This window comes from Hemitrygon akajei, chromosome 25 (assembly GCF_048418815.1).
Source record: "Hemitrygon akajei chromosome 25, sHemAka1.3, whole genome shotgun sequence".
Lineage (NCBI taxonomy): Eukaryota > Metazoa > Chordata > Chondrichthyes > Myliobatiformes > Dasyatidae > Hemitrygon > Hemitrygon akajei.
In genome coordinates this window covers 19,752,419-19,764,749 of record NC_133148.1, presented here as the reverse complement: position 1 = coordinate 19,764,749, position 12,331 = coordinate 19,752,419, and the positions used below count along the sequence as shown (strand labels likewise).

At 46.3% G+C, this 12,331-nt stretch overlaps 1 protein-coding gene across 5 annotated transcripts in view; it reads left to right on the top strand.

Annotated features, from left to right (window-relative positions):
• The first annotated feature begins 11,034 nt into the window (after positions 1-11,034).
• LOC140716427 (uncharacterized) overlaps positions 11,035-12,331 on the top strand; it is a 103,598-nt gene continuing 102,301 nt past the window's right edge. For all 5 annotated transcript variants that reach the window (XR_012096295.1, XM_073029155.1, XM_073029151.1 and 2 more), the window contains exon 1: positions 11,035-11,415. The gene's annotated coding sequence lies outside the window, so the exon portion shown is untranslated. The remainder of the gene's footprint in view (positions 11,416-12,331) is intronic.

Genomic DNA, 12,331 nt, shown 5'->3' with positions numbered 1-12,331 from the left:
CAACTCTGAACTGATTCCACACATCAGGGTCCTGAACCAGTGTGGATAACTTCACTCACCCCAACACTGAACTGATTCCACACATCAGGCTCCTGAACCAGTGTGGATAACTTCACTCACCCCAACACTGAACTGATTCAACACATCAGGCTCCTGAACCAGTGTGGATAACTTCACTCACCCCAACGCTGAACTGATTCCACACATCAGGCTCCTGACCAGTGTGGATAACTTCACTCACCCCAACGCTGAACTGATTCCACACATCAGGCTCCTGAACCAGTGTGGATAACTTCACTCACCCCAACAACTGAACTGATTCCACACATCAGGCTCCTGAACCAGTGTGGATAACTTCACTCACCCCAACACTGAACTGATTCCACAACCTGCGGACTCACTTTCAAGGACCTTACAACTCATGTTGTTAGTATTTATTTACCTGTTATAATTTTTCTTTTTTGTATCTGCACAATGTATTGTCTTTTGCAGATTGGTTGTCCGTCTTTGTGTGCAGTTTTCCATCAAGTCTGTTTCTTTGTACTATGAAAATGAATCTCAGGGTTGTATATGGTGACATAAATGTACTTTGATATCAATTTACTCTGACATATATACATAAATGTACTTTGATAATCAACTTACTGTGAACTTTGAAAGTTAATGAATAGTGAAGTCAGAGGGTGATGTAGGACTTAATTATTTCCACTTTTTGGATAGGCTTGCCTTGCCCTAAATCCTGTTACCCCCCATCCATTCCAGTCACAAGAATACCCTGTCCAGGGGTCAATCCTGGCCCCAAGGTATTTTCCCCACTAAATGACCCTAACCCTAATTGTTAAATCGCCGAGGAGTTGCTGACTTTTAAAAAAATAGGTTTTATTCTTGCACGGCAAACGAATCCTGCAGGCTTATTGAGAGTCCCCTTAAGACCAGTGTTCTTGCAAAATCTTTTAAGTATCATGTTTTCAGACAGACCGTTAGGAAAGTTATTCCTTTTTATTTGTTAAACAAAATATTCAAGTGGGGCATGTCATCAGCAGCAATCAAAGCTGTGGTGGAATTTATCGTCACCACCAATGAACCGGATTCTGAAAACTCTCATTTGCTCCTCAATCACACTTTATTTACTACAGTTGTGCACAAAGAGAACAGCGTGCCCCCCCCCCCACCCCCACACACACACACACACTGAACTGTCGTGAAGTTTACATGAAGAAAAGCCACTTGTTACAGAACTGACTGGGAGTTATGGATATTGACCAGTTGGTAATCTTGTGGGTGTTCAGACCCCTTACTTGCCTGATCACCACCAGACACCAATCACAATACAGCTGGTAATAGTTCATGAAAGCTACCAACCGATGGTGCTTTGATACTTAGTAAAGTGATGGTCCCCCAAGTGTCTTGTACCCTTCGTGTACGTCCTTATCTGGTCTCTGTATGCCAGGTGGGCTCCGGATGGGGAGTCCCGCTCTTCAACGGCCCTCTCTTGCCTGGGCTGACTGCACACGATCTGTAAGCCTGGACGTTACCTTAACCCTTGCCTTGCTGCAACTTCCACAATACATATTCCGCTGCATGTCCAAGCCAGACCCATCCCTAGCTCATAAAGTGTCTATAACAGCGTTGAATAAAACGGGAGAAGCTGGGCTTCCCTGCATAACTTGCTCCTCCCCCGCCCCCCCACACCCCCCCACACCTTAAAATAGGAGCAGCTGCCGTCATAGCCTTTGCACCCTCCATACGAGCGCAGAAATCTGCCGACGTATCTGCAATGAGGAAATCAAACACCATCCGGCCCGAAGCTTTAACAATGAGCTTCTGTCCGACTGAGTAAACAGTGTTAGACAAATCAACAAATACAGCTGCCAGACTTGTGTAACCATTCTGAGCTGTGTTTCCATAACACTCGGGGGGTGGCTGCGACCAGTCTTTTCACAACTATTTGGCACAATCACATTCATTAACATTTTGGCCCAATTTGGGGGGGGGGGGGGAATCTCAACAAAAGGGAACCAGTGGTAAGGGGATCAAGGGTTACAGGGAGCATGAGGGAGAGTGGGGTTGAGAGGGGAAATATGAGAGGGGAAATAAATCAGCCGCGATGGAATGGTGGAGCAGAGTCAGAATCACAGTCAGGTTAACACCACCGGCATGTGTCGTTACATTCGCCGTTTCGCAGCAGCAGTGCATTGCCATACATAATCGTCTTTAAAAAATCTATAAGTTACAATTCAAATATATAAATAAGTAATGCAAGATGAGTGAAACGATATTGAGGTAGCATTCGTGGGTTCATTGTCCATTCAGAAATGTGATGACAGAAGTGAGGAAGCTGTCAACATGTTGGGCCCAGGGTAGATCTTGCGAGATGTCGACACGCAGGAACTTGAAGCTGCTCACTGCCGATGAGGACCGGTGCGTGTCCCCTCGACCTCCCCTTCCCGAAGTCCACAATCAGTTCTTCGGTTGACCCATCTCGCTCCTGTATGCCCTCTCGTCACCGTTTGAAATTCTGCCAACAATAACGTAAACATGAGACATTCTGCAGATGCTGAAAATCCAAAGCCAACACCCTTCTTCAGGGCTGGAAAGGAAGCGGGAAGACGCCAGGGTTACAAGGTGGGATGGGGAGGGGAAGGAGGATCGCTAGAAGGAGATAGGTGGAGCCAGGTGGATAGGAAAGGTAAAGAGCTGGAGAGGGAGGAATCTAAACATCAAACACGAGGAAATCTGCAGATGCTGGAAATTCAAACAACACACACAAAATGCTGGTGGAACACAGCAGGCCAGGCAGCATCTATAGGGAGAAGCGCTGTCGACGTTTCGGGCCGAGACCCTTCGTCAGGACTAACTGAAAGGAAAGATAGTAAGAGATTTGAAAGTAGGAGGGGGAGGGGGAAATGTGAAATGCTAGGAGAAGACTGGAGGGGGTGGGGTGAAGCTAAGAGCTGGAAAGGTGATTGGCGAAAGTGATACAGAGCTGGAGAAGGGAATGGATTATGGGACGGGAGGCCTAGGGAGAAAGAAAGGGGGAGGGGAGCACCAGAGGAAGATGGAGAACAGGCAGAGTGATGGGCAGAGAGAGAGAAAAAAAAACAACTAAATATGTCAGGGATGGGGTAAGAAGGGGAGGAGGGGCATTAACGGAAGTTAGAGAAGTCAATGTTCATGTCATCAGGTTGGAGGCTACCCAGCCGGTATATAAGGTGTTATTCCTCCAACCTGAGTGTGGCTCCATCTTGACAGTAGAGGAGGCCATGGATAGACATATCAGAATGGGAATGGGATGTGGAATTAAAATGTGTGGCCACTGGGAGATCCTGCTTTCTCTGGCGGACAGAGCGTAGGTGTTCAGCGAAACGGTCTCCCAGTCTGCGTCGGGTCTCACCAATATATAAAAGGCCACACCGGGAGCACCGGACACAGTATACCACACCAGCTGACTCACAGGTGAAGTGTCGCCTCACCTGGAAGGACTGTCTGGGGCCCTGAATGGTGGTGAGGGAGGAAGTGTAAGGGCAGGTGTAGCACTTGTTCCGTTTACAAGGATAAGTGCCAGGAGGGAGATCGGTGGGAAGGGATGGGGGGGACGAATGGACAAGGGAGTCGCGTAGGGAGCGATCCCTGTGGAAAGCAGAAAGGGGGGGAGGGAAAACTGTGCTTGGTAGTGGGATCCTGTTGGAGGTGGCGGAAGTTACGGAGAATTTTACATTGGACCCGGAGGCTGGTGGGGTGGTAGGTGAGGACAAGGGGAACCCTATCCTGAGTGGGGTGGCGGGCGGATGGGGTGAGGGCAGATGTGTGGGAAATGGGAGAGATGCGTTTGAGAGCAGAGTTGATGGTGGAAGAAGGGAAGCCCCTTTGTTTAAAAAAGGAAGTCATCTCCTTCATCCTGGAATGAAAAGTCTCATCCTGAGAGCAGATGCAGCGGAAATCTGATAGGAGAGGACAACGGAGCAGAGGAGAAAGGGAAGCAGATGGGGACCCAGAGGGAGGAGACAGGCCCAAAATTTCGACTGTTTATCCATTTCCATAGATGCTGCCTGACTTGCTGAGTTCCTCCAGCATTCTGTGTGTGTTGCTTCTGCCGAAAGGAGTTGTATCATTGGTGTTGGAGCTGTGTGGGGAGAGTAGAGCAGTGGGTTAAGTACACACCCTTGATTGTCAGCAAGGAGGAGATGTCATTTCCAGTTCACACTGACCGAGATCTCCTGGGGAAGAAGTTAAGGATCCATTTGCAGGGGGAGGTACGGAGGCCCAGGTTTTGGAGGTTGTTGATTCGAACTGAAGGAATTATGAATGAATAGCTGAACAAACTAATTCTGCTCCTGTGGTATTTGGATGCCAATTCTCCATTGATTACAATTCCTTTGTGAGCAGATTTTGATTCAATTTCCTGAAGGGAAACCTTGCCTGACAAATCTGTTGGAATTCTCTGAGGAAATCACAGACGGGATAGACAAAGGAGAGTCAGGGGACGTTATTCATTTGTTTTTTCAGGGGGTCTTTGACAACGTGCCGCAGCACAGCCTGATTGGCAGGAAGCAAAGAGTGGGAATAAAGGGGGCCTGTTCTGGTTGGCTGCCGGTGACTGGTTGTGTTCGACAGATGTCGGTGTTTGGTCCGGTTCTTTCCAAGTCTGTGTCAGTGATCTGGACGATGAAGTTGACAGCTTTGCGGCCGAGTTTGTGGACGGCACGAAGATAGGCGGAGGGGCAGGTAGTGTTGAGGAAGCTGGGAATTTTCAGAAGGAGAGATAAGGAGAATGAGAAAGAAGAGACAGATGGAAGATAGTGTAGGGAAGAGTATGGTCATGAAGGAATAATTCTGCTCCTATGAATGCTGGCATGAGGCTTATTTGGTTGCTTTTCATCAAGGTAGGTATTTTACAGAAAGCCTGCTGGCTGATACGCTGACTTGCATCTTTCAGACCTCAGCCAGACTCAGACTGTTTGGACTGGCTACTGTGTCTTTGTTAAATCCACCAATACCGCTTGAAATCCGGGTTGCCGTAAAATCTCGTAATAAATCAATATCTGCCCCATCTGAACTTGGGAAGGAAGTACCAATATCTGCCTTACCATTGATAAAAGCAAATCAAAATTTGAAAGGGAACCCTGCGTCTTCAGTGTTGATGGGACTCACTGCCCCCCGCAGCACCTCCCACCACTATCTCGTCATCTGTTCTTGCCCTTAGCATTCTTCTTTTGCCACAGAACTCTTGACAGCATCAGAATTCAAACCCTGCTTCTTATGGTTCTTAAAAATCCCTGGCCTTCTTTTAACATCTTTATCTTCTTTTAGCCAACAAGAGGCTTCTGACTAACAAGACACTTCTCTCAAATTCTACAGTGTTTAACCTTGGCTTCATGATCACCCCTTGCATAGAAGAAGATCTTCCTCCCTCAAAAGCTGGATAAAGGATATTCAATTCTCACTAAATCATTGCCATCTCAGATCACTACCAGAGCTACCTGGAACCTCCTCAATGATATTCTGAACATTTATACTTGCTTTTGGGTAGATGGAGCTCGTCAGCCTGGGAAGGCAGTCCATCTAGGAGAGGGAAAACTCTGATTCCAAACCTCCGTTGCCTTGTGGCCATACCCACTCATGGGAGAGGCTTCGGGAGTAAACCCTGAGGACAAATCCGGAGCTGGAGTCCCTAAGGCAGTCCGACGTTGCCTTCAATCTCGCTCTGGTAACTCCCGTGACGACACTGGTGCCAAGCTGTATCGGCCCTTGCCCTTCCCTTGGACAACATCGGTGGCGTGGAGAGGGGAGACTTGCAGCACGGGCCACCGCCAGTCTCCCATACAACCCTGCCCAGGCCTGCGCCCTGGAGGAGACTTTCCAGGCGCAGATCCATGGTCTCACGAGACTAACGGATGCCACCACCACTCCAGCATCAACATTATCAACAGGAACAATCTCTAACTTACCTCAAAGCTCAAAGTAATTTTTTTTTATCAACGTATATTTGTCACCATATATCCTGTACCTAAGCAAGTGGCCACTGTGGTCACAATGCTTGTGGTCTCCTGTTACTGTAGTCCATCTATTTCAAGATTCGACATGTTGTGCCTTGTGAGATATGGTTCTGCACACCACTGTAGTAATGAAGTTACTGTCGCCTTCCTGTCAGTTTGACCCGGTCTGACCCTTCTCCTCTAACCTCTCTTTGAGTACAGGTGCAGGGAGGTTCTACTGCAGTTGTGCAAGGCCTTGGTGAGAGCACACCTAGAATATTGTGTGCAGTTTTGGTCCCCTAATCTGAGGAAAGACATTCTTGCCATAGAGGGAGTACAGAGAAGGTTCACTAGATTGATTCCTGGGATGGCAGGACTTTCATATGAAGAAAGACTGGATCGACTAGGCTTATACTCACTGGAATTTAGAAGAAGAGAGCTGACGAGGCATTTTCGCCCACAGAGCTGAATGTTTTTCTGTTTCTCGCACCATCCGCTGTAAATTCTGGAGACTGTTGTGCGTGAAAATCTCAGGGATCATCGGTTTCTGAGATATTCAAATCACCCATCTGGCTCCAACGATCGTTCCAGGGTCAAAGTCACTTAGATCACATCTCTTCCCCATTCTGGTACTTGAGCTGAACAATATCCGAGCCTCTTGGCCGGGTCCGCATGCTTTGCATTGGGTTGCTGCGGCATGATTGGCTGGTTGGCCATTTTCATTAACAAACAGGTGTAGAGATGTACCTACTAGAGTATCCACTGAGCATATTGCAAGTTAATAGGATCAATCGTCTGACCAATGGGAAATCCCCTATTGTGGTATGGTAAGTGGGAGAAGTCGTTTGAGTGAGTACTGATAGTAAAAAGAGACTTTACGAAGCTGGTGAGGCCTCACTGAGGTATTGCGAGCAATTTTGGGCCCCTTATCTTAGAAAGGATTTGCTGACCCTGGGGAGGGTTCAAAGGAGGTTCACAAAAATGATATCAGGATTGAGCGGTTTGTCATATAGATAGATAGATAGATAGATACTTTATTCATCCCCATGGGGAAATTCAACTTTTTTTCCAATGTCCCATACACTTGTTGTAGCAAAACTAATTACATACAATACTTAACTCAGTAAAAATATGATATGCATCTAAATCACTCTCTCAAAAAGCATTAATAATAGCTTTTAAAAAGTTCTTAAGTAGTTTACTTAAATACATTAAATACAATCAACCCCGGCACTTTAACATATCTTACTCCTGGCGGTTGAATTGTAAAGCCTAATGGCATTGGGGAGTATTGACCTCTTCATCCTGTCTGAGGAGCATTGCATCGATAGCAACCTGTCGCTGAAACTGCTTCTCTGTCTCTGGATGGTGCTATGTAGAGGATGTTCAGGGTTTTCCATAATTGACCGTAGCCTACTCAGCGCCCTTCGCTCAGCTACCGATGTTATACTCTCCAGTACTTTGCCCATGACAGAGCCCGCCTTCCTTACCAGCTTATTAAGACGTGAGGCGTCCCTCTTCATTAAAGAGCGTTTGATGGCTCTGGGCCTGTATTCACTGGAATTCAGAAGAATGAGGGGTGACCTCATTGAAACCTATCAAATGGTGAAAGGCCTTGATAGAGTGGATGTGGAGAGGATGTTTCCTATGGTGGAGGAGTTTAAGATCAGAGGGCACATCCTCAGAATAGGAGGTTGTCTTTTTATAATGGAGATGACGAAAAATTTCTTTAGCCAGAGAGTGGTGAATCTGGGGAATTCTGTGGAGATCAACTCATTAAGTATATTTAAGGCAGAATTTGATAGATTCTTGATTAGTCAGGTCTTGAAGAGATACAGGGAGATTAGGGCTGAGAGGGAATGGCAGAACAGACTCGATGGACCAAACGGCCTAATTCTGCTTCTATCTCTTATGATCTTGAAAGGACCAATAGCTTTCAGGGATTGTTGATCTGGGGTCAGTGTACATGTAGATTTGCGTTGATACTGTACGGTTGCGAGTGTTGAATTAACTACAGTCCATCTGGTCATTTGTCTAACCTCAGTCAGCTGACTGGCGAGGATGAACAAATGGAAGTTAAAGGTTGGATTAAAAAAGAGAAAAAGCAAGTGTCACATGTGGGCCTTTGATAACACGTGAGCCCTCTGGGGTTTAAAGAGGACGTAGGAGAGAATTTAATAAAGGAAGACAAAAACCAGACAGAAAGTTTGGGCAGAATCCCCAAACCAGGGAGCAAACTGGATGTGATGCTGGTGATAAGAGGCAGAGGATAGTGGGTAAGGGGTGCTTTTCCAAATGATGGTTTGTAACTAAGGGTGTCACAGAGGTCTGCCATGTAGAAATAGATGGGAGGGGCTTACAGCACAAAATGCAAAGAAAGCTGTGAACAAGTACAGAGCAACTTGGTTGGAAAGTTAGATAGATAGATAGATAGATAGATAGATAGATAGATAGATAGATAGATAGATAGATAGATAGATAGATAGATAGATAGATACTTTATTCATCCCCATGGGGAAATTCAACTTTTTTCCAATGTCTCATACAGTTGTTGTAGCAAAACTAATTACATACAATACTTAACTCAGTAAAAAAAATATGACATGCATCTAAATCACTATCTCAAAAAGCATTAATAATAGCTTTTAAAAAGTTCTTAAGTCCTGGCGGTTGAATTATAAAGCCTAATGGCATTGGGGAGTATTGACCTCTTCATCCTGTCTGAGGAGCATTGCATTGATAGTAACCTGTCGCTGAAACTGCTTCTCTGTCTCTGGATGGTGCTATGTAGAGGATGTTCAGAGTTTTCCATAATTGACCGTAGCCTACTCAGCGCCCTTCGCTCAGCTACCGATGTTAAACTCTCCAGTACTTTGTCCACGACAGAGCCCGCCTTCCTTACCAGCTTATTAAGACGTGAGGCGTCCCTCTTCTTAATGCTTCCTCCCCAACACGCCACCACAAAGAAGAGGGCGCTCTCCACAACTGACCTATAGAACATCTTCAGCATCTCACTACAGACATTGAATGCCAACCTTCTAAGGAAGTACAGTCGACTCTGTGCCTTCCTGCACAAGGCATCTGTGTTGGCAGTCCAGTCTAGCTTCTCGTCTAACTGTACTCCCAGATATTTGTAGGTCTTAACCTGCTCCACACATTCTCCATTAATGATCACTGGCTCCATATGAGGCCTAGATCTCCTAAAGTCCACCACCATCTCCTTGGTCTTGGTGATATTGAGACGCAGGTAGTTTGAGTTGCACCATAATCACAAAGTCCTGTATCAGTTTCCTATACTCCTCCTCCTGTCCATTCCTGACACACCCCACTATGGCCGTGTCATCAGCAAACTTCTGCACATGGCAGGACTCCGAGTTATATTGGAAGTCTGATGTGTACAGGGTGAACAGGACCGGAGAGAGTACGGTTCCCTGCGGCGCTCCTGTGCTGCTGACCACCGTGTCAGACCTACAGTCTCCCAACCGCACATACTGAGGTCTATCTGTCAAGTAGTCCACTATCAAGTAGTTGGGCAAACAGTGGGATTTAATCTGGACATGTTAAATCATTTTGGGATGTTAAATGCTAACAGGATTAATGTGGCAAATGAGATTAATGTAGATAAACCTTATGGCACGAGTTGGGTGTAGGGCTGATGCACCATCAATAACTCTGTGAGACGTCAGCAGGGGGCGTGTCCAGGAGCAGTCAGCAGGGGGCGTGTCCAGGAGACGTCAGCGGGGGGGGGGTGTCCAGGAGCAGTCTGCAGGGGGGGGGCGTGTCCAGACAGGTATATGTAGTTCACCGCAAGGGCATTTGCTGTGCTGTAATCCTGACAAAGGACGGTGGTTCCTCTATTTCCTTAAGATTCGGCATGACATCTAAAACTTTGAAAAACTCCTACGAGATGGCTGGTGGAGTGTATGTTGACTGGCTATGTCACAGCCTGTATGGAACACCAAGAGCCCTTGCATGGAAAATTTTACAAGAAATAGCGGACGCGGCCCAGTCCATCATAGGCAAAGCCCTCCCTACCATTGAGAACATCTGCAGAAATGGTGTTACAGGAAAGCAGCATCCTTCGTCAGGGACTCCCACCACCCAGAAAGCTGCTTCTATATAGGAGAAGGTACAAGAACCTCAGGACTCACACCACCAGGGTCAGCAACAGTTATTACCCCTCAACCATCAGACCCTTGAACCAAAGCGGGTAATTTCACTTGCCCCATCACTGAACTGTCCCCACAAACTATGGACTCACTTTCAAGTACTCTTCATCTCTTGTTCTCAATATTTATTGCTTATTTATTGTTATTATTTCTTTCTTGCATGGTTTGTTGTCTTCTGCACTCTGAACACCCAAGTTGGTGCGGTCACTCATTGATTCTGTTACGGTTATTGAGTATGCCCACAAGAAAATGAATTTCAGGGTTGTGCATGGTAACATATATGTACTTTGATAATGAATTCACCTTGAATCAGATTTAATATCACTGCCAGATGAAAGTTGTTAATTTTATGGCAGCAGTACAATAAAATATATGACAAATAGATACAGAGAGAAAACTGAGTTACATTAAGTATATATATATAGTCTAATAAATAGTTAAGTTAAAATAAGTAGTGAGGTAGTGGGTACAATGTCCATTTAGAGATGGCTGAGGGGAAGAAGCTTTGAACTTTGAACGCTGACATTGTCAGGGTGCTGATTCAGGACTGCAGTGATGAATTGTTAGAGGCAGCTGAACACAGGAGATGCCCTCCAGTTCTCCAAGGGACTGGAGAATTATTCCCAAGGCCTCGCTCACTGTTTATTCCTGAAACAACACTACAAACCCTGTCGTGGTCACGTTATGGGAGCTAAGTTTTCTGACAGTAGTACTATACCACAGCACGCTGTTTTATTTTCTCCAAAAATACTTCATTCAGAAATATTACGCAATGAAGCAGAGACAGGCGCTAGCTCAATGCAAGTTTGCACGGTTCACAAAGGAGTACGTCATCCAAAACTCAATGGCAAAACAACCCCAGCGCGCAGGCGCTGGACGTGACGACATAAACCTGGTTGTTCGGTGAAGTTTCCGCAAGTTGGGCCCCGGCTGGCGTGTTGAACAAAGCCCGGGCCAGGAGCCGTACCCTAACGAGAGGCGGACAGCACAAACCCTACACCCGGTCCCCCGGCGACCACCCGAGGCTTTCCGCTCGGAGGCCCGAAAGCACGGGCGGAGCATGCCTACTGCGGAGATAGAGCGGTTTCTCGCGCGCTTGATACTGTGGGTAGAGAGGCGGCCATTGCCCAGTCCGCGGGCGGGCGAATTGGCGGCTGGTGGCGTGGCGGACAAACCCTGCCGAACTCCAGTGAGGTAACGATTACCTCTAGAAGAGAGAAACTCGGTCCTGGCCCGAAACGTGGAAGGAGCCGATGGAAATATTGTTGAGGGTGAGAACTAGTTCTACCAGACGGAGGGGGGACACTTTTTGTTCTGTATTTATGTGTTAATGAATATAATCCCAGCATTTGCTAATCAATTTTACTGTAACCTTTGAAACATTTTTAGCGTTTCGTTGACTTGATTTTCGTTGATTTACATTGTCAGCGTTTAAAGTTACAACACTGCTACAAATTGTAACAATAAGCGCTGAATGTAGCTCGTTATCGGCAAACCACTGGCCTGCTGAGTTCTGGCGGGTGAACTCCTGCTCAGAGCAATGGTTGGCCTGTGCAGTACAGGGTGACATATGTGTACTTTGATTATAAACTTACTTTGAATTTTGTTAGCTCTTGATGAATCAGGACATCTAAGGATCTGTGGAGAAGACGAGAATGGGGTTGAGAGGGATAATGAATTAGTCATGCTGGGAATAGAGGGTCAAAGGCCTAATTCTTTTCCTTTGTCTTGTGAAGCAGTTGACTGCCATCGTATTGCGTTGACTGTCGTGGAAACACTGAGAACAACAGAGTGACTTTGGGTTCTCTTTCAAGAGTTTATTAACATGTTACCATGGAGAGTCTGCGGCAGTCTCCACCGCCACCAGAACTCCGATTTTTAGGTTATACAGAGCTCATATTTATACAGCAAGACAAACAACTTCACATAATTTTGTTCGGCATCCCACGGTCAGTGCGAGATCAATCGTTTAAAAGACATGTCAATTTTTCTGTCAGCGCGAATCTAACAGTCCTCTTTGTTCCCTGTTATCAGGGCTCATAATTTACTCCCAGACACATCCTCCCTCCTGGTTACAGGGGCTTATTATCTTGTTTGTTGGAGTTCCTGGTACTGCGCTTATCATCCAAGGTTATTCTGGATACACACCAGCAGTCTTAAGCCCAGCTACTCCAGAATGGTCAAGTA